Here is a 21480-nt window from a genome sequence, read left to right on the forward strand (position 1 = left end):
AGGACAGGCATGCCGACGCGACAGCTTGCAGCCATCGGGAAGTACAAGATCCGGCTTCTGCTGGTGACTCAGAAGGGGGTATCTGGGATGTACCATGAAGTGAAATGAGCAAGGTGCAAAGAGGAACAGGACAATCCCATTTCTAAAAACCAAACAGGACAGCCTCCTGTGTGTGTGCACACGTGTGTGTGTGCAGAAAAAGAAGCCTGAAGGGTTAACAGAGCTAAATCTGGGTGGGAGGTGGGGTAAGGGTGGGAGAGGTACAGAAAACATTAAAACCACAGTAAAAGAGCAGCCTATGTGTGATGTGATGTTCCCTGAAAATGGAGAATACAGAATTCTACCCACGCTATTTCTGTATCTAAAAATTGATATAAAACAAAGGTGTGCATGTGGACAAGCAGCAAGAGAAGCATGATGAGGCAGGGAACATGGATGATGAAGTTGGCAGGCGGGGCACAGAAAAACCTGCCTTACCCACCAAGATACAACTGCATGAGGCCGGGTGCGGTGGCTCACGCCTGTCATCCCAGCACTTTGGGAGGCCAAGGTGGGCGGATCACGAGGTCAGGAGATCGAGACCATCCTGGCTAACATGGTGAAACCCTGTCTCTACTAAAAATACAAAAAATTAGCTGGGCGTGGTGGCACACACCTGTAATCCCAGATACTTGGGAGGCTTAGGCAGGAGAATGGCGTGAACCTGGGAGGCGGAGTTGCGGAGAGCCGAGATTGTGCCACTGCACTCCAGCCTGGTTGGTTGAGCGAGATTCTGTCTCAAAAAAAAAAAAAAAGGCCAGGTGCAGAGACCATCCTGGCTAACACGGTGAAACCCCGTCTCTACTAAAAATACAAAAAAATTAGCCGGGTGTGGTGGTGGGCGCCTGTAGTCCCAGTTACTCAGGAGGCTGAGGCAGGAGAATGGCGTGAACCCGGGAGGCGGAGCTTGCAGTGAGCCGAGATCGCTCCTCTGCACTCCAGCCTGGGCGACAGAGCGAGACTCCGTCTCAAAAAAAAAAAAAAAGATACAATTGCATGAGATCATTCAGTGTCTTCTTTAGTTGATAACAGGAGCTCACATGGAAGGGAATAATCCAGGGCCCGGCAGGGGCCTAGCACAGGCCCTTGAGAATACGTGGTGGCTGCTGCCCAGCAAAGGGTACAACATGTACAGACCTGGCACGGCCCCGGCCACAGCAGGTGCTAACAACCCTCCCACCCTGCCCAACAGTGGCCAGGGATGGTCTTGGAGATGTGGGCGATCCTTAGGGTCTGGGGCGCACCCCTTCCACCCCAGCCTGCAGGCGACTCTGCCTCAAAGACCCTGTGCCCCTGCTGTGTGAAGGGGTCTTGTGCACTTTGGCAAGGGCCTTCCCACCAGCTTGGCAGATGGAGGGAGGAGAGCATTCTGGTGAGCCCCGGGTTCTCACATCACACGCCGGAGACACACACGCCTGGTCAATACCAGCCCTCCCACCTCTGCTCTGAGCTCCATCAGTGCCATGACTGTCACCAGCCACCACTGGACTTAATAACAGCAAAAGCACTGCATCTTTCCCCCAACTGAACTTCCCTGCCTCTTGCAGCAGAATGACAGTGTCGGCCTTTACAGACCCAAATTACGCCTGTGGTTTGTTTGTATTGATTTTGGGAAAGATAAAAAAAATCAAAAACCACAGGAGACACATTTTAAAAACTCATCTTTATCCTGCAAGCATGCACGCACACTCACATTCGCACTAACACTCCCACCTCCCCACCGACACACCCGCTGGGCCTTTCATGCCCACGTGGAGCTCGGCCCTTCTTCCTGTTACCTGGGAGCAGCCGCCAGCCGCTGACAGCTCAGTAAGGCACCTGCATAGTCCTGCCGCTCAGGAGTCTGTCAGGCCTCCCCACACTGCCCCTGCACAAAGCAGCTTCTTGCCTGGGCGCATGGGCTGCCGTGGGCACCGCCACAGGGCCCCCAGCCCCCCAGGATGGAACAACAATTTGTTTGGATGTGGCAATGACGGTTTGGGGAGCTCTGAGCAGGGACCAGGCAGAAGTCTGTGTTAGGGGCATGATCTCATTTCATCCTGGGATGGCCTGGGAGGTTCACACAATACTACACCCCCACTTTCCAGACAAGGCAAGGAATGCTTAGAGAAGCGAGGGACTTGGCCCAGGCCCTGGCATCCAAACCTGACTTTTGTCCATCTGGAGGGAGCCGCACACAGGAGTCCTTCATTGCACAGGGACTGTGGGGCCAGCAGAGGCTGTGGCCCTGTGAGGACAGCTCTGCCGCGGGGGTGGGGCCACCAGGGAGGTGGCAAACAGAGCTCTCTCCTGGAGAAGTTCCTCTTTCACTCGGCTCAAAGCACCCACATCCCCGGGGTGGGGCAGAGACAGGGAGATACCCACTGGGAGCCACCATCCTCCCAGGCAAGCCAAGAAAGGAAACCCAGCCCAGGCCACCCATGCGCAGCCCTGTGCACCTACGTCCTCGCACTGCAGTGGCCCGCACACTCGACATGACCGCCTTCCACGTGATGGTGTCTGCACTAAGAGGGATGGCCACGCCCTGAGCAGGCCTGCTGGGCCCCCACCTCATTGCATCTGCAATCTCATCTAACACTGTGAGGTCCCGTGACGGAGGCATCCTTCTCCCCACTTCAGAGATGAGAATACCGAGGCCCGGCCACTCAGCTGGCCTCAGAGCCAAGGCTTGTGCCCAGAACTCTGCACACACTCTCAGCAGCCCACACAACCTCAAGGTGATAAAATACAAACACAGGTGCCAGGCCTCCTGCAGGGTAGGACTGTTGGCTCAGAGGTGGATTCGGGTCCGGTGGTAAATAAAGACAGCTTGGACTGTGTCAGCTTGGGCACGCCTGCTCCCCTGAGATCCACCCAGGATCTCAATGCCCCCCACACACACTTGCTGGGAGTAGACACTGGAGCCTGCCTGGGCACACAGCTCCCCAGTGTCCCAGTCATTGCCATGGCCCCTGCCAGTCTGCTCCTGGCCCCCGGGGACTCTGGGCTGGCCGGCTCACCCACAGCCAAGGAATATTCATTTTGGGGTACACAGTCCCACCCCCTCCCAGAGAGGGGAGGCCTTCCACTCCATTCCCCAGAAGACACGAGATGGGAGGGCCCAGCATGACTCTGCATGGGGGCGGACGGAGGCCTTCCCAGTGGGTGATGCCGAATGAGGCACACACCTGTCTCTCAGATCAGCCCTGGGAAGGCTGCCCCTACCCCCTCCAGCTCTGCTGGGCTCTCAGCATCAACCATCCCAGGGGCCTCGCAGGGTCACCCCACTGCTGTCACCAGGCTCGGCTGGGAGGCCAGGGTGCAGCAACTCTGGGAAGGCGCAATCACCGTCCCAGGAGAGGAACCGGTGAGACGCCGGCAACTCTCGGTACAATCTTAACTCTAAAACTGCAATTTATAAATCTTGCTTTTAGTATGCATTTTTTTGTTTGTTTGTTTTTTTAAACAGCAGGCTGAACAAAATGCTAACTGTTGTTCCTTTTGGAAGGTGGGATAGTGGATTATTTTCTTTGTGATTTCTGTATTTTCCAAAGAAAAAATATTATCGGAAAAAATACATCTTTTAATTTTTAAAAGAAAAAAATCGAAGGTGCCATAAAAAATGTACAAACTAGAAGGATTAATGGAATCCCAAATATATAAAGTGGCTTTTCTGTGCGCTGCTGTGCTGAGCCCAGACAGGCCCCATGGACCCCTCCAGACAGCTGAGAAGTGCAAGATACAGCCCAGCCGCCGCCACCAGGGGCAGCTGAACTCCTCACGGCTAGTGGCCCTGGCAACCTAGAAGTCCCATCTCCAGAAAGGCCCTGAGCCCAGAAAAGACTCCCTGCTTTGAGGCCCCAAGGCTCAGCCCTTGTGGGGCTCCCAGACCTCTGCCTTCCCGGTGAGCACGTCACTGCAGCCACAGCACAGCCACCTGGGTCTGCACGGTCCTCGCTGGAATGATGGCTGTGGGATTGGGCAGACCCCGCACCTGGGCCGACCGGGGGTGTCTAGGGTCTGGAGGACAGGCAGTGTCCACCCTCAGGTTGGCCACAAACTCCTGTCTCTCTGGGGAGTGTGCCCTGCCAACCCCCGTGGGGGCCACACAGGAAGGAGCAGCCAGGGAGGCGGAGTCTGGGAGGATGGAGGCTTGTACTGCCCAGGCTGGAATGGGGGCATTTTCTCTCCTATTCAACCCTTGGACAAGGCCCTGTATCTAACCCCCTGACAGGTATAGCCTGAGGACCTGCTGGGCCCACACCCTGAGATGGGCATGGATGGCAGTGAGGTGTGGCACAGCAGCCCCCACTCCCAGGGCACACACAGTGCAGTGGCAATGACAGACACTCAACCCAGAGCTGCTGCATCGCCACTGTGGCAACAGCCATGGGCAGGCAAGGACCGGGGAGGATGACCATGACGGGGCCTAGATGTGCAGGACCCTCAGCCTCGGTCAGGGAGATGGCTGGACACCACTGGTGGAAGGCAGGTAGGCGCGTCCACAACACCCCATGAACGTGAGGGGAGGCGAGAAGGCAAAGGGGAGAGTAGGAGCAAAGAGGCGATCAGGAAGAAGCAGCAGGGCGGGGTGAGCCCCTGGAAGGAGGCAGGGAAGTGGGCTTCTGGGAAAAATGGGCCTCCAGCCTGGCTGGGCCCCAGGGTGCAGGGTGCTGGGATGCAGCCCAGGGTCTTCCGGTAACTGCCCCCTCCCCCAGGCTGGCACCGGCCTGCCCCTCTCTCTGGTCCCCACCTGGGTATCCAGGAGTGCTGCAGGCTGAGTGGAGCAGGAGGCGGCTCCATTCCCCCAGCACCCTCTCCAGTCCCAGGGAGACCCTGGACCTGAGCACACAGGATGGAAACAGACGGCCAGGGCCCAAGTCCCACCTGTAGGCTGCGTCCCCTCAGGTGGGTCCCCTAACCTCTCTGTGCCCTCATCTGTAGGTGGAGATGGATTCGTACCTCTCTGGCTGTTGTGGAGGTATCTGTAAACATGCAAGTGCTGGATAACTTCAAGGTCAGTAAACAAATAAGTGAAGTCGTCTGGTGGCTGAGTCCCACAGCCTGGGGTCACAGTCCGATCTGTGCAAGCCACGCGCCCACCAGAGCCACTGAAGGCATCTGCGTTCCATGCTGGCCCGAACACCAGCCCCAGGCCCCAGACTACCCCAGGTGCTGGTCAGCTCTCACTGCAGTCCCAGGCATAGTGGGAAGGTCACAGGGGCAAATGCAGGATGGGGCCTTTGGGGAGGCAGCCACCAAGTCTGCAGGGGCTTCCAACTCCAGGAGCCTCAGCTGGAGAGGTGTCTCAGGAGAGACCCCTCAAAGCCCCCTCCTGCTGTCCATTTCATGTCTGGACAGGGACAGAGTGTGGGCACAGGGCATTCTGCCAATGAGCAGATGTCAGCATCTCCCCAGGGCCTTGGGAAGGCAGCACCCCTGCAGTGGGGAAGTAGGGTGAAGGAAAGGTCACCCCATCTGGACCGGGGCCTGGCCCACCCAGCCCACCCCACTCTGGTCTCCAGCATTGCAAATTTGTGCAAATACCATTAGAGCCCCCCCGATGCCCAGAGTGTCCTAGGAAGCCCTCGTAGCTTGTACTGAGGGATGACGTCATGGGAACTCCCACCCACAGAAGCCCTCCAGGGCCTCAGTGCCCCCTCGACTGCCCAAGGCATTTCCCTAGCAACACACCGTCCCCACGGGTGGTCACAGGCTCACGTGGGAGTCCTGCAGACAGGCATGAGACTTTCGAGCCTCAGCCTGCCATTCGAGATATGCTAGGGACACCGTCCAGGTGGACTTCCTCAGGGTGGCCACGGGCCGCGCCTCCGTTAGGTCTGGTGCTAGCAGAGGCTGGCTCTTCTGGCAACTCTAAGCTCAGGAATTGCATCCCATGTGGCCACTTTGAGTCACAGGCAATGTTCTTGCAAGGTGGAGAGCTCCTTCCTGGGTTCTCTCCACAACGAACGCTCTCCACAAAGCAGCCCTCGATAAAAGTCAGCCTCCCTTTGATCAAGTTTGGCTCCAGCCCAAATTGTCTATCCTGGCACTGCAGGCTGGATGGGTCAGCTGTCTCCCCCGAGCACAGTGTGCAGGGGTAGCGGCCCACCTCCAAGCTGCCTCTTGGTGACTCTCCGTTCTGGATGGCTCAGAAGACATCGCACTCCAGGACTCAGGCACACTGCGTAGGTATGGCAGGCTCTCACCCGGCCATCCCAGGGCCCAGGGCCACTTCGTGATTTGGGGGGCCCTTTCTTCCATTAAAAAAGTGGTTAAATAGTTTAATAGATTTTTGAAAATATTATTTCTAAAGTGAGAGAAAACATTAAAACATTTTCTTTGGCCCTAAATGTTCCAGAGACTTTTTCCTTCTAATTTTAAAAGAAATTTAAACATTTTCATGAGCCCCTAAAGGCATCGTGTGTCCAGAGCCTGCTAGAGAAATGAGCCCAGGTTCCTCTGGTTCCAACTCCTGGGAGATCTGGAGCCTAGACCTAGGGCCAGAACTTAGGAGGACTCTGCCCCCTGGCCTTGGTGGCCGCCTCGGTGCAGCCTTTGGGGTCCCAGGGCTGCTGCAGGGCCAGCTGGAGAAGATGCTCTTTCTCTCTGTGGCCGTTGGAACCCTGCCTGTGAGAGTCAAACCACGGAGCACCGTGAACCCCCAGCCGTGTTTCAGGCAGCCAAAGTGCAGGGGGTGTGCAAGGCCACCCCCAGCAGCCCCAAATCCCCAGCAAAAATGTCACTCAAACTGCAAAGGCAAAACGAAGCTTAAGGGAGCAGGCCAGCGGGGCCAGGAACACGAGGCTGTGCTGTGCCTCAGAGTGAACGGCGCTCGGGAAAAAGGGGACTGAGAGCTGTGAGTGGGGTTGGTGGGCGAGCGGCTCCAGGCAGTGGTGAAAAGGCCCCGTCCTGCACAGCCCACCTGGCCACGAAGCGGGAGAAAACAGGCTGGGTCCCCGGCCACAAGGCCCTGCCGCCCCCTGGTGGGAACCCACAGCCATGTGGACCTGGAGGGACAGGGAAGGGCTATGTGCCTGGGCTGCAAGGCCCTGCCTGGGTGAGAGACCTCCCTGTTTCTGGAGACCACAGCACAAGGCAATACCTGCTCACCCACCCACAGCATCTCCACCGAGGTGTACAGACACACAAACAGCACGGCGCTGCAGGAACAGCTGGGCCGGGGCACCTGGGTAAAGCCCTCCCTCCCCACGGTTATCTGCGGACCCAAGTTTCCCCAAATAATCATACTGATGAGAACACCAAGAAAATGAGCAGAAGCTGGTAACTGCTGAACCCTTGCTGTGTGCCAGGAAGTGTGGTGAGTGCTTTCGGCAGGATATCTCATTCTGGTCTCCCCAGTGCTATGTTGTAGGTACTCTTATTATGTCTATTTTACTTTATTTTTTTGAGACATGGTCTCGCTCTGTTGCCCAGGCTGGAGTGTAGTGGTGCAATCTCAGCTCAATACAGCCTCAACCTCCTGGGCTCAAACAATCCTCCCAACTCAGCCTCTTGGGTAGCTGGGACTACAGGTGTGTGCCACCATGCCTGGCTAATTTTTTTTTTTTTTTTCCCGAGACAGGGTTTTGCTCTGTCACCGAGGCTGGAGTGCAGTGACATGATCTCAGCTCGCTGCAACCTCTACCTCCCAGATTCAAGTGATTCTCCTGCCTCAGCCACCCGAGTAGCTGGGATTACAGGCGTGAGCCACCACGCCTGGCTAATTTTTGTATTTTTAGTAGAGGCGGTCTTGAACTTCTGGCCTCAAGTGATCCGCTCTCCTTAGCCTCCCAGAGCACTGGGATTACAGGCATGAGGCACCATGCCTGGCCAAATTTTTGTACTTTTAGTAGAGATGGGGTTTCACCACGTTGCCCAGGCTGGCCTCAAACTCCTGGACTCAAGGAAGCTGCCAGCCTTGGCCTCCCGAAGTGCTGGGATTATAGGCATGGGCCACCTCACCAGGCCAACTTCGTCTGTTTTAAAGATAAGGAAACTGAGGCCCAAAGTGCCCTGAGCAGGATGTGGCCTTGGGCACTTGAGCACCTCCAGAGCTGTGCTCGTCTTAAAGATATGCCATTGCCTCCCCTTAAGCTTTCCAGGTCCACACCCTGGAGAACTCAGGATGAGGGGAGACATTTTGGTTTCCCGATGGCAGATGAGCCACAAGAAAAACTTGGGGGTCCTCTGGTACACCTCAGGACATCCCAGATTTCCTCAAATCATCCGATTCTCTCCAGAAGAGGCCCTGAGTAACCACTCTCCACTAGAAGCCCATCTGCCAACATTGCTGCAAGCTTATTCGCTGATCCCTTGAGGCTGAACTAAAAATAATTCAACTCCTCCAATATTTAGAGAAATGAAGGGCCTGGAAATGTCAGGGAGGCAGCACAAATCCCAGGAAGTGCTTCCCTCCTCTGCCACGCTACGGCTGCAGGAGCTGAGTGGCTGTGAGAGCCTGCGCTGGTCAGCAAACCCAGGCTCTGAGGACCACGAGCGTCCAAGCAGTTATGACCTCTGGGCAAGTCAGAAACCACTTTGGGTCTCACTTTTCTGTAAAACGGGATGGGAGAGAAGGAGCTAGTTAATTCCCAGGATTCTCACAGGCAAGCAAGTCTCAGAACAAATGGACTATCTGGCAACACAACTTCACCCTCCGTCTCTTCTGGGTCTCAGCAGCACACTCCCCATAGCAGCTGCACGGCCCAGGGCAGTGGTGCGTGGCCCCTGTGTATGGGGCCACAGCGGGCAGGGGGTCCACCCCCACCACTCGGGGGAGGGAGGCCTGTCCACTGTCTCCCCTCCGGCAGGCACAAGGTGGAACAGCTCAGAACAAACAGCCAGCTGCTCCTGTGAAGCCACTGGAGTGGGCAGTATAGACGTTCCACAGCACCAAAGCCTCCCTTCCTCATGCAAAACATCCCAAGGGGCTGAGAGAAGGCACCCAGGAGACCTCACTGCCAGGAAGCAGAAAGGCAGCAGCAAGGCTGGGAGCTGCTAGGCCCAGGGAGGCTTACAGACCCCAGGGAGAGTGACCGTGGGTGGGGAGGGTGCTCAGCAGGCTGCTGAAGCCCCGCATGGTGACCCTGCATGGTAAGACTCGCATGGTGACCCCGCATGGTGAGGACTAGGCCAGGCATGGCAGTTCATGCCAAGCTAATTCCAGCACTTGGGGAGCCCGAGGTGGGAGAATCACTTGAGGCCAGGAGTTCGAGACCAGCTTGGGCAACATAGCAACATCTTTGTCTCTACAAAAAAACTTTTTTAAATTAGCCAGGCATTGTCGCATGTGCCCATAGTCCCAGCTACTTGGGAGGCTAAGATGGGAGAATCTCATCAGAGGTCGAGGCTGCAGTGAGCTGTGATTGTACCACCGCACTCCAGCCTGGGTGACAGAGCGAGACCATGTCTTAAAAATAAAATAAAACCAGACGGGCGCAGTGGCTCCAGCCTGTAATCCCAGCACTTTGGGAGGCCGAGGCGGGCAGATCACGAGGTCAGGAGATCGAGACCATCCTGGCTAACATGGTGAAACCCCGTCTCTACTAAAAATACAAAAAGAAATTAGCCAGGCGTGGTGGCGGGCGCCTGTAGTCCCAGCTATTCTGGAGACTGAGGCAGGAGAATGGCGTGACAGGAGGTGGAGCTTGCAGTGAGCTGAGATTGCGCCACTGCACTCAAGCCTGGGCGACAGAGCAAGACTCCGTCAAAAATAAATAAATAAATAAAAATAAAAATAAAAATAACTTTGGGAGGCCGAGACGGGCGGATCACGAGGTCAGGAGATCGAGACCATCCTGGCTAACAAGGTGAAACCCCGTCTCTACTAAAAATACAAAAAAACTAGCCGGGCGAGGTGGCAGGCGCCTGTAGTCCCAGCTACTCGGGAGGCTGAGGCAGGAGAATGGCGTAAACCTGAGAGACGGAGCTTGCAGTGAGCTGAGATCCGGCCACTGCACTCCAGTCCGGGCGACAGAGCGAGACTCCGCCTCAAAAAAAAAAAAATAAAATAAAAAAAAAAAATAAAAATAAAAATAAAAAAAAATAAAAATAAAACCAAACCACAGGACGAATTTAAAACTGTGTGGAAAGAAATGGAATCTACCATAACCACCGCATGTGGTAGAGTGGTTCAGAGCATAGATGATGGAGTTCGACTGCCAGGGTTCAAAGGCTATGTGACCTTAGGCAAGTTACTTGACCTCTCTGCAAAGTGAGGACAATGTCAGTTCTGTCTCATACAAGCTCATGGAACAATTTCTGGTGGAGTGGGTCCTGTGTCTGTCGCTGTTGCAATCGGTGTTTTCCCAACAACCTTAGAAGAAGACATGTTGCTACCACCACCCACAGTGGCAATGCTGAGGCACAGAGAAGTTAAGTAACCAGCTATGGCCAATCGAACGAGATTTCACCCCCAGGCCACAGCCCGGGTGCCTGAGCGCTGTAACAATAGGCGCCGAGGACTCAGGAGGGAATGCTTCCCATGGAGAAATCTTTCAGGTGGTGTCCAGGACACCTGAGAAAACACCAGATTCCATCCCTCTTTCTTTCCCTTTTCTTTCCAGGCCTAGAACTACTTATAGGGCATCATTGATACTTTATACAGTCAAGTCAACAAGATCCTCCCAACCTCGTGTCACCCAAAGGCACACCACCAACAGTGCCAGCCTGGGGCCCAAAGCCACACCACCAACAGCACCAGCCTGGGGAGAGCCCCCTTTGCCACAGCAGTGCCCCAGCCTGAAGCTCCGAGAGCGCTCAGGAACCTGCCAGGCACTAGGCAGGAATGACGGGCGCTATGGCAGCCTCGCCTGTCCCCATGGGGGCCTCACTGGGCCTCAGAGCTTCCTGCAAGGCCCCTCACGCGATCCGCTTTTACAGACAGGGAAGGAAGCACGCAGGGGTGAAGTGGCCCAGGCAGGTCAACAGTTAGGTCATGGGTCTGAGATCTCATCCCCTGCCCTTGACCCCAAAGCCCCGGCCTTTCCCCGGCCCTGGGCCAGGGCTGGTCAGGCTGAGAGTCTCCAGACCTCCTGTCTAAGCTGTCCTCGGCCTCTGATGAGCCGGTGCTGCCCTCTTCCTGCCGTCGGCTCTCTGCACAGTCACAGATACAGGAGATTAAAAAAACAAACTAAAAGACAAGCCATCTACCCTGCTGTGGCAGAGAAAGACAATCCAGCATCTGCCTCCAGCTGCTGAACTCCCCAGCACTGGAGGAAAGACAGTGATGCCAAATTCCCGGCAGGGACTGCCAAGCCTATGACACGCAGGGCGTCTTCTCTGCAATCGTGGGTGGCCCACGCAGCGGGACTCTCCTGCGTCACACTCACTTATCACACCTAGGGCCTCTGACAGGTTTCCGACACAGCAAAGGGCTCTGCTCTGCCTGGCCCACTGCCCCTGAGCTCCCACCCCAGGCCCCCTGCATCCCCCGCCCCAATCCCCAAACCGCCGTTAGAGCCTGCATGGGCAGGGCATCTACCAGGGCAGATGTGGTCCCTGCCAATCCAATGAGCCCCTGTGCCACCTCCTACGCCTCAGCCCCTGCATTCTGTATCCCACTGAGTCCTCCTCATGCACCCGAGTCACTCCAGGCACACACTTGGGGCCCGGCACTGGGCTGGAGCCCTCTGCACTGGGGGACCCTTCGGGCCACATGGTCTTGCTCATCTCATCACCCTGCACACTGCTGAGCACACGGCAGGTGCCTGCAAAGCTGGGCTGTGTCTTGGATACAGTGCGGGTGGCAGGAGCAGGCCACCTGGGTGAGAACAGGGGGTTTGCCCACTCACAGAGGCAAGGGAGGACAGAGGCAGGGAAGAGTCATCTCCTCCTCGCCATGCAGTAGGCCCTGACTTTTACTTATTTAAGTGAAAAGTCAACTTTTCCAATCAAGCGCCTATCCATCTGGGAGAGGCTGGTCCCCAAGGCGTGCCATACTCTGCCTGGGCGACACTGACTGCCACAAGGTCATGGGGAGCATGGGAAGCCTCCAGGCTGTGCTTGGACAGACACTCTCCCCTCCCCAACCGAGGACACAAACTTCCGGGTGACACAGTCCATCCACCCACTGCCCCCCAACTCCACACAAAGTGAAGGCAGGAAGTCGCTCTGGGGGGTGTATTTTGCAAATCAGAGCACATGGTCTCTGGGCGAGTTTTCCAAGCCAAGTGGTCTCCCTTGATGGTCTCGGTTTATGGCCCTGTGGTTCTCTCCAGAAGTGTGGGCCTGGCTGAATCCGCCCTCAGGAATATCTCAGACGCCTGCAGAGGCCAGGCCGACAGCACCAGGCCGCGATGCACCCGGCACTCCACTCCCATTGCTTCCCTGAACTACCTCCTGCAGCCAGGTATTAAGGGAGCTCCTGTAATAAAGGTGCTGAGGATACCCTGGAAATAAGTCCAAAACAAGTCCATTTTACAGATGAGAAAACAGGCTCAGCGGTCTTCCTGTCGGCCAGCAGTGGGCCAAGATTTGAGCCTGGGGTTTTCTCATTTCCAGAGTACAAGTCCTTCCATGGTAGTCCCAGCCCAGACGAGCACCTGGACAGCCCAGAATGCCACTTCCCTGGGACACTTTGCCACCATGTGGCTAATCTTCTATAGGGACCATAGGGACAATGGGACAGACATGCTGACACTGTCCCACTACACCCTTACCAGCTGCGTGACCCTGGGTGAGTCTGCAGCTTCCCTGGAAAACAGAGAAGACTTTCTGTGCCTACCCACGAGGCTTGGATGAGAACCACAAACGCAGAAATGGTCTGGGAAGCTGAAAAGGCTTCTCCCAATAGGGAGGACTGTTGTTCTTCAGTTTAACAAACGCAGAGTGTCCACCACAGGCAAGGTCAGGGACTTGGCTCTACATGGGATGGAGCAACAAGCAGATGGAAAGAGAATGAGGAAGCTGGACTTCTTCCTGCTGTGGAAGGAAGGCACGAACATGTAAAGGCATGAGGAGAGAAGGAGCCCTGTGCTGCTGGGCTGGAATCAGAGGCACTAGTGTGAGCTCGGGTTTTTGGGCAGGTCCAGGTGGGCACAAACACATGTGTGTGTCATGCCTGCATACCATGAGCATCTTTCCTACCTCTGTCCCCTGCCAGGGCCTGAGCAGTAACTCCCAGAGACAACACAAGCACACCTGGCGCCCTGAGCTGAGACTCTAAACAGCGCTCTCCACTGGAAGATACTGGGGCTCCTTGGAGAAACGGCCGATTCCAGGGCTGAAGCAAAAACAGAACAAATGAACCTGAAACATCTTTTTGGGCCAAAATGCAAGGAAGGGCTCAAAGAATGGTGAGGATGTGCCCAAAGGACACAGGGCCAGCTTGGAGGGGCTGCCAGTGCCTGCGTCGGGGACCATCTGAATATCCCAATAATGATGGTTAACAGATGATAACCCACTGAATTACACAGGAAGCCAGGAGCCCACACTGGCATACATACATCAGTGGAAAGAAGAGAACATCTTTCCTTAAAGTAAAATGCCAGGAGTAAATACAAGGAAGAATGATGGAGTGATTTGGCGACCATCATACAAATAATTCATTCAAACAAGAAATGCTAAGGGACACTAAAACTGGCAGATGAAAGTAGGACATCGCACCACCTCAAAGCATCTCCCCACAAATATGTATCAACCATAAAGGGGAAAAACACAACGTTACGTGGTTGCCATTAAACAAGAGGTCAAAGTTCACATCACCAATAGTTGGCCAAAGCAACATTGCATGCCTACGAGAACAAGCCCAGCACCACTTCTGTGCAATGCTAGCCCCAAACACACAACCTGGGTTGTATCGTGAGAAAACATTGCACAAAATGACTGTCTCGTAATCTTCAAAACTGGCAATCTGTGAGAGCTGAGGCGAGGACAGGGAAGTGCTCCAGGACAGAGTCCAGAGAAACCAGAGAGAGCTGCCTGGCCCCAAACTGGGTCTTCCTCTCTCTAGAGCAGTTCATGGAGTAATTGGCAAAGCTTGAATGGGGTCTCTCTCTGGGAGAAGGGTGTATGGAATTTCTTTCTATTCCAGAAATCTGAAAATTATTTGAAAATGAGAAGGCTGTGGGAACTCCAGGGAGTGCCGGGTAATTCTTCTGGAAGTAAGACTGTGTTTTGGGTACAATAGAAAAGAGCTTGGCCTCGCAGCCAGACCACACCCCAGCCTGCATGGGATTAGCACATGGCCTTGAGACGGGGTAGGGGGTCATGGGACAGTGGGTCCCTTGCAATTGGGAAGACTGGAATTCCATCACCAGGGAAGGCCTTGAGGATATGGCAGGATTCAGGCAGGCTGAGGAAGAGGTGGCGGGACAGGTGAAGGGCACAGATAGCATGCACAAAGGCTCCAGGTGGGACGGGCAGGAGGGGAGCTTGGCGGGGGGGGGGGGGGGTCCTCATCCCAGGGACCTGGCCTCTCCACACTTGCAGGGAACACTGGGAGGCCTCAACGCCCAGAGCATGTTCTTAGGCCTCTCTCTGAGAAGGTGACAGGGGGACTAGGAGGATGGGCTGGTGAGGCCACCTCCGCTGCTCTGCCTGCTTCAGACCTGGGGACTCCAGGGCTGCAGGAGACTCTGATGGTAGCTCTTGGCCCTGTGCGCTGTGGTGTTCTCCATGCTCATCGTCTGCACCTGTGAAGGGTGGTGGAGGAGAAGGCCGGTGTCCGGAGGAGTCGGCAGGCTTGAGGAGGTCTGGCTAAAGCAACTCTGTGGTTCTTGGAGCTGGGGCCCCCAGGGCCCCGAGAGGCAGAGGGCACACAGGGCATGGGGGTGCCGCGGCATCTGGGAGGGAATGAGTGGAGTGTGAGCAGGCCCACATGTGCGGCCTGGGGTGTGGGGAGGCTGGGCGTGTGTGTGTGCGCGGGCGCGCACACTATGGGGCCAGCATGAGTGGGCGCCTATGGATGTGTGGCCTGGGCCTGAGAACTTGTGGGGTCTGGCGTGCTTACATGTGGATATGGGATCGTGTGGGTATGGGGGCCCCTTGTGAGCACATGTGGGCCCGGGTGAGTGTATGTGGCTGTGCATGCATCAGCCCTGGCTCCAGCAGGCCCGGCCCGTCCCATCCCTGGCAGCAAGGCGCCCTCTTGTGGCCCGAGCAGGTGAGGTGGGGAGGAGGAAACGAGAGAATCCTGAGACCTCGCCAGGGTGGGACGCAGGAGGAGGGGTGAAGCGGAAGGAAGGAAGCAGCAAGGAGGATGCCAGGTGGGCATGCAAGAAGGCCAGATGTGCACTGCCCTGGGAGCCTGGGGGTCCTCGCTGGCCCCTGCCCACCGCTCCTGGCTTCACCAGGTTCCTCCCTCCCCGCATCGGGGGTGTCCTCTCTGATAAAGGGCAGACGGGCTTGGACAGCCTCATGGGATGCATGTGGGTGGCCTGGGCCCTGCAGCAAGACACCCCTCCAGCCGCACCCACTTGGGACCACACTGCCAAAGACCAGCATGCCACGTCTGCCCCTCCCACCGCATCTGCGGGTCTGATTCCCCACTCCCCTTCCCCGCTGGGGCAGCTGGGATCCTGCCCTCCCACAGGCCAAAGAGAGAGCGTGGGTGCATGTGCACACGTGTGTATGTGTGCGCGCGCATGTGTGTGTGTGTGCATGAGCCGGTGTCTAGGACCTGCATGTGAGTGTGGGACAAAATGAGGCCATCCCTGCACAGCTCCAGGGAGAGGGGATGCTGGGACAGAGTGCAGAGTGTGGCCCCTTGTCCTCCCCGCCACGGATGACTGTGGCCCAGGAGATTGTGTGACTCTACGGTCATGGAGCCCCTGGCCCTGAGCTCCTGGATTAAACCCTTGGAAAGTGCAGAGCACCCCTCTGCACAAATCTTTGCTTAGCAACGAGGACAGACATGGGGGATGCTGCAGTCGGAGCGCAGCCTCAGTGCCACTGATAGGGGTGGCTGGGCCGGAGCTGGCTGGGAGATTCCTCACCAGGAGGCCTATTTTCAGCTACTTTCACTTGCCCATGAGAAGGGGTCCTGGTCAGGTGGGAGCTGTGCGGGCTGCTCACGAGTGGTGGGTACGTGGGCTGGTTTCTGTTTTTAATAACCCCGCACTTTCAGGTGGTTTTCCTTCTTAAGACTCCCCCAACAGCTGTTATCCCAGCAATTTGGGAGGCTGAGGCAGGCAGATCACGAGGTCAGGAGATCGAGATCATCCTGGCTAACACGGTGAAATCCCATCTCTACTAAAAATACAAAAAAATTAGCTGGGTGTGATGGTGGTGGGTGCCTGTAGTCCCAGCTACTCGGGAGGCTGAGGCAGGAGAGTGGCATGAACCTGGGAGGCAGAGCTTGCAGTGAGCCGAGATCACGCCACTGCACTCCAGCCTGGGTGACACAGCAACATTCTGTCTCAAAAAAAAAAAAAAGAATCACCCAAATTCACAAACCTAGGGCAGGGGCGATTGTGCCATAAAAAATAACTCTTATTCTTACAAGAGTGTTACATGGTAGCCCCAGGGCCACTCCAGGGGCCCAGCAGAGCAGAGATCCATGACACTGGGAGGCCAGCTGGGTGTCAGGAGAGGGGCTTGAACCTCCCTCCCTGGAAAGAAGAACAGTCCTAGAGGGCAGGGGACACCTGCCACATTCACTCGATCCCCCACATCTTCAACAGTGCCTGGCCATAGTAGGTGCTTGGTAAATATGGGGACCAGGGGGCTAACAGAGGACAGGCTTGGGTCTCCTCTCATGGGCAGTGGGGACCATCGAGATTTTAAAGGCAGTGGGGAAGGCCAGGCGCTATGGCTCACGCCTCTAATCCCAGCACTTTAGGAGGCTGAGACGGGTGGATCACCTGAGGTCAGGAGTTCAAGACCAGCCTGGCCAACATGGCGAAACCCCGTCTCTACTGGAAATACAAAAATTAGCCGGGTGTGGTGGCAGGCACCTGTATTCCCAGCTACTTGGAAGGCTGAGGCAGGAGAATCCCTTGAACCCGGAAGGCGGAGGTTGCAGTGAGCCAAGATTGCGCCACTGCACTCGGGCCTGGGCAACAGAGTGAGACTCCATTTTAAAAAAAGTACAATAAAATAAAATAATAAACAAATAAATAAATAAAGGCAGTGGGGAAGGTCAAGCCTGCCCTAGAAAGCCACCATGACCATGTGGTGGACCACACCCACAGGGTGGAGAGAACCCCAGAGGCAGTGTACGTCCCCCCAGCCTGGTCTAGCAGGACAGACCAAATGGGAACCGTTAGGGAAACAGGCCACGCGGGAGCTACCACCATGGCAGGCCCTCACCCTAGGGGCCAAGCTTAACCCTCTCCCGTTCAGTCCACACAGCTGGGGCTCAGCCCCACTTGACACACGAGGAAACCAAGAGCCAAGCAAGGTAAACATCATGCTCAAGCCAGGCGCAGTGGCTCCCCTGTAATCCCAGCACTTTGGGAAGCCGAAGTGGGAGGATCACTTGAGCCCAGGAGTCTGGGCAACATAGGGAGACTCCATCTTTACAAAAAATTTAAAAATAAGTTGGGCATGGTGGCATACACCTGTTTGCCAGCTATTTGGGAGGCTGAGGTGGGAGAACCACTTGTGCCCAGGAGTTAGAGGCTGCAGTGAGCCATGATGGTGCCACTGCACTCCCACCTGGAAAACAGAACAAGACACCATCTCAAAAAGAAAAAAACAAAAAAAAAGCACAAAGAGATCATGTCCAAGGTTACATGGTTAGCACACGGGAGGGGACTGGGTCTCACACCCAGATTCTGGCGGTGCTCTTGGGGTCTCCAGGCAGCTGGACTCCCCCTCTGGAGGGTGGGGCTGGGGTTTTCTGTCTCCCTGCTGCTCTGGTTTCAGCCCCCAGGCTCATGAAAAGTCAGGGAGAGCACCCGGGGCTACCAGGCTGGGCCTGGGCACAGGGCACTCCAGCCTGGAACTGCATTTGGAGGCCGGAGTAGGGGGCCTTGTTCCTGGCTGTCCCCAACCTGAGGACTATGGAGCTAGGGGAGCACACTGGGTTCACATCTGGGTCCCACCCATGACGCAGAGGAACCTGCGCACAAATGAAACCACTGCTGCAAGGTGGCTGAAAATAAGAACTGCGTCCAGCTGTGTCTGCAGGGACAGGAGTCAGGGGCCTCTGAGCCCCCTTTCCCTCCTTCTTTACTTTTCCAGGCTGGAAAAGATGTAGCAATCAAAGGATAAAAAATGCAGATTCCCTGATGCATGAGAACACAGCAGCAACGGTGAATGCTGTGGGGGATGTGCCCTCCCCTGCCCCTGGGTTGTAAGTGCCACCAGCTCTGGCCATGTCCCCGAGCTGCAGAGCAGCAGCGGAAAGGCAGAGGCCAGCCCTGTGGGCAGCGAGAGGACTCAGGTGAGACTCCAGCTCTCAGAAGGGCCCTGCGGCAGACAGGCTCTGGCAGCCCTGGGGGCATCCAGCAGAGCCCAAGTGGCCCAGCTTCATGTTAAAGTTTGAGAACATCTTGGGCAGGCGGCCGGCCTGGCTAGGATGGTGGCCACAGCTCCTGCTGCAAGCTCACTATGGGCCCCTTCTTCCCCTGCTCGTTGCGGCCGGGCCACGGCTGCCCAGATCCTCCTGGGTCCCCTCCCCACCTCCCCACCACACACTGGAGGGAAAGACAGCGCTCGGGTTCAGTGGACTTTAACCACAAAGGCAGCAGTGATGGCGCTTCTGGGGCTGTCACGTGTCACGTCTCCCCCAGGCTCTCAGGTGGGGTGGGTGGGGTCTAATGACTGACTTCAGGGCCTGCCCTAGGTCAGAAGCCCCCAGAGCCAGGTCCTGCTTATGTCCAGCTCAGCAGCAGGTCGTGTGTGTGTGTGGGTGTGTGTGTGTGTGTGTGTGTGTGTGTGTGTGTATGTGGAGGGGGCCAAAGCTGGGGAGGTCAGGAGCTGACCAGTCCTGTGAGGCCCCCACACTGGCTACTCTTGTTTTATGAGGCCCAGACCCTGCTCAGAGCTCCAGCAACACTTGGTTAATTGGGGGGTGGCCTGAGAATGTTCAAGGGCACAGGTCTTGGAATCAGGCAGAGGTGGATTTGAATCCCGACACTGACACTGGTAGGCTGTGTGGCCTTGGGCAAGTTACTCCACCTCTCTGAGCTTCCATTTGCAAATCTAAATCGTAGGGGTAAGAAGGCGGGTGGCTTCTCTGGGCTGTTGCAGGGTGTAGACGAGCTGAGGCCGAGTGTATGTAAGCATGAGCACTGGCCCCACCATGAGGCATACCTGCGTTATCTCCCTTGCAGCTCCTGGGGAACGCGCTTCAGGGAGTGTCTTGGGAGAAGAGCACGTGTGAGCACCGGGCCCAGAGCACGCGCCTTGCAACATCTGTTGAGCGGCTCTAGGGAGATGAGAGGGCCCTGCTGATGCTCCCTCCATCCCTGTCGCACCACTCCAGAGGCTCAAAGGACTTGCACGTTCCCAAGAGGCAAATTCCTGGGGTTGGCAGGCTGCCTACAGGTGTCCTACCTTCTGGGCCAACCTCCAGGCCTTGTGGCCTCACTCTGCGGCCACCTCCCGGCCTCCACCTGGGACCCCCTTCCCCAGCTCAGAGCCCACCAGCCCTCAGTCCACTGGTTTCCCCACAGGTGGCACCAAGCCCAGCAGGGGGGTTCAGGTTTTACCATCTTTCCCCTCGTGCCCTGGACACGAAGCAGCCTTGGTCAGGAACCAAGAATGCTAAACAGGGTCAGTACCAGGAAGGGCGACTGTTCCTAATCCTGTCTCCCCTGCCGCAGCAGCCAACAGAAGGCAGGAAACCCAGCAGAGGAGGAGGAAGCTGACGCTGCCCCAACCAGACAAAGCCATGGGAGCCACAACGGCGTGTCTGCCCCTGGAAACCCCACGTTCACCTGCTGAGCCATGTGGACCCCGCCAGCCTCCTTTCACACCCCCGCCTCTGCCTCGGGTCCCTGCCCCGCTCTCTCAGGAGGCCCAGCGTCTGGGACTGCCACGTGCCGACAATGTCCAGAAACCTCCCAGGACCGTAAACTGGGAAGAACATGGACCTCCCTCCCAGAACAGCTCATGATGGTCGGGGCGGGGAGCAACAGGGCCCCCCCATGGTGGGGACGTAAACTCATCTGACCTCATCTGCTCAAGTTGAACATACGCTCCTCCATGACCCAGCACTGCCATCTATCAGCAAATGTGCCCCAGAAGGACTCACGCCCATGTGTCCAGGAGACAAAAACCAGAACATTCCTGGCAGCCTGCTGGGACCCACCCAGATGTTCCCTCCAAGGGATGGGCAGAGAGGGGTGTTCAAGCCACACAGGACACGATGAACAAGCCACAGCTCAGCAGTACAGTGTGTGATTCCATTTGGATAAAGGTCAGAGAAGGAAGAGCCAGCACCGTGTTGGAGGGAAGTTGGCCACGTGGGAGAACAAAGCAGGCCCAGTCACTGCAGCCACTGTGCCCGCAGCAGGGTGGGGCAGCCTCTGGAGGACTGGGCGTGTCAATCAGGGACTAGGTCTTCTGGGGAGCTGATAGCCTCCTAGTTCTTGACCTGAGAGTGTTCACTTTGTTATTCATTATGCTATGTATTCGAATGTATTCACATCACATCGTAATTGTTTAATGGCATACTTTATGTTATATATATTTTACCACATTTTTAAAAAATTTGTTTTTGAGACAAGGTCTTGCTCTGTCACCCAGGCTGAAGTGCAGTGGTATGATCACAGCTCACTGCAGCCTTGTGGACCTCCTGGGTTTAAGAGATCCTCCTGTCTCAGTCTCCTGAGTAGCTGGGACCACAGGTAGGTGCCACCACACCTGGTTAATTTTTATTTTTAATAGAAATGAGGTCTCGCAGGCCGGGCGCGGTGGCTCAAGCCTGTAATCCCAGCACTTTGGGAGCCCGAGATGGGCGGATCACGAGGTCAGGAGATCGAGACCATCCTGGCTAACAGGGTGAAACCCCGTCTCTACTGAAAAATACAAAAAACTAGCCGGGGGAGGTGGCGGGCGCCTGTAGTCCCAGCTACTCGGGAGGCTGAGGCAGGAGAATGGCGTAAACCCGGGAGGCGGAGCTTGCAGTGAGCTGAGATCCGGCCACTGCACTCCAGCCCGGGCGACAGGGCGAGACTCCGTCTCAAAAAAAAAAAAAAAGAAAGAAAGAAATGAGGTCTCGCTATGTTGCCCAGGCTGGTCTCAAACTCCTGAGCCAATTTAATTTTTTAAAATTTTTCAGATGAAAGTATGACATAAGACCAGACGCGGTGGCTCACACCTGTAATCCCAGCACTTTCAGAAGCCAAGCAGGTGGATCACCTGAGGTCAGGAGTTCGAGACCAGCTTGGCCAACGTGGTGAAACTCCATCTCTACTAAAAATACATAAATTAGTTGGGCGTGGTAGTGCGTGGCTATAATCCCAGTTACTTGGGAGGCTGAAGCAGGAGAATTGCTTGAACCTGGGAAGTGGAGGTTGCAGTGAGCCAAGATCATGCCACTGTACCCTAGCCTAGGTGACAGAGTGA

General features: G+C 56.1%; 1 protein-coding gene across 4 annotated transcripts in view; it reads right to left on the reverse strand.

Annotated features, from left to right (window-relative positions):
• LHPP (phospholysine phosphohistidine inorganic pyrophosphate phosphatase) overlaps positions 1-21480 on the reverse strand; it is a 153976-nt gene that overhangs the window by 69730 nt on the left and 62766 nt on the right. The window lies entirely within an intron of this gene.

Source organism: Trachypithecus francoisi, unplaced genomic scaffold, assembly GCF_009764315.1.
Source record: "Trachypithecus francoisi isolate TF-2019V2 unplaced genomic scaffold, Tfra_2.0 Contig01579, whole genome shotgun sequence".
NCBI lineage: Eukaryota > Metazoa > Chordata > Mammalia > Primates > Cercopithecidae > Trachypithecus > Trachypithecus francoisi.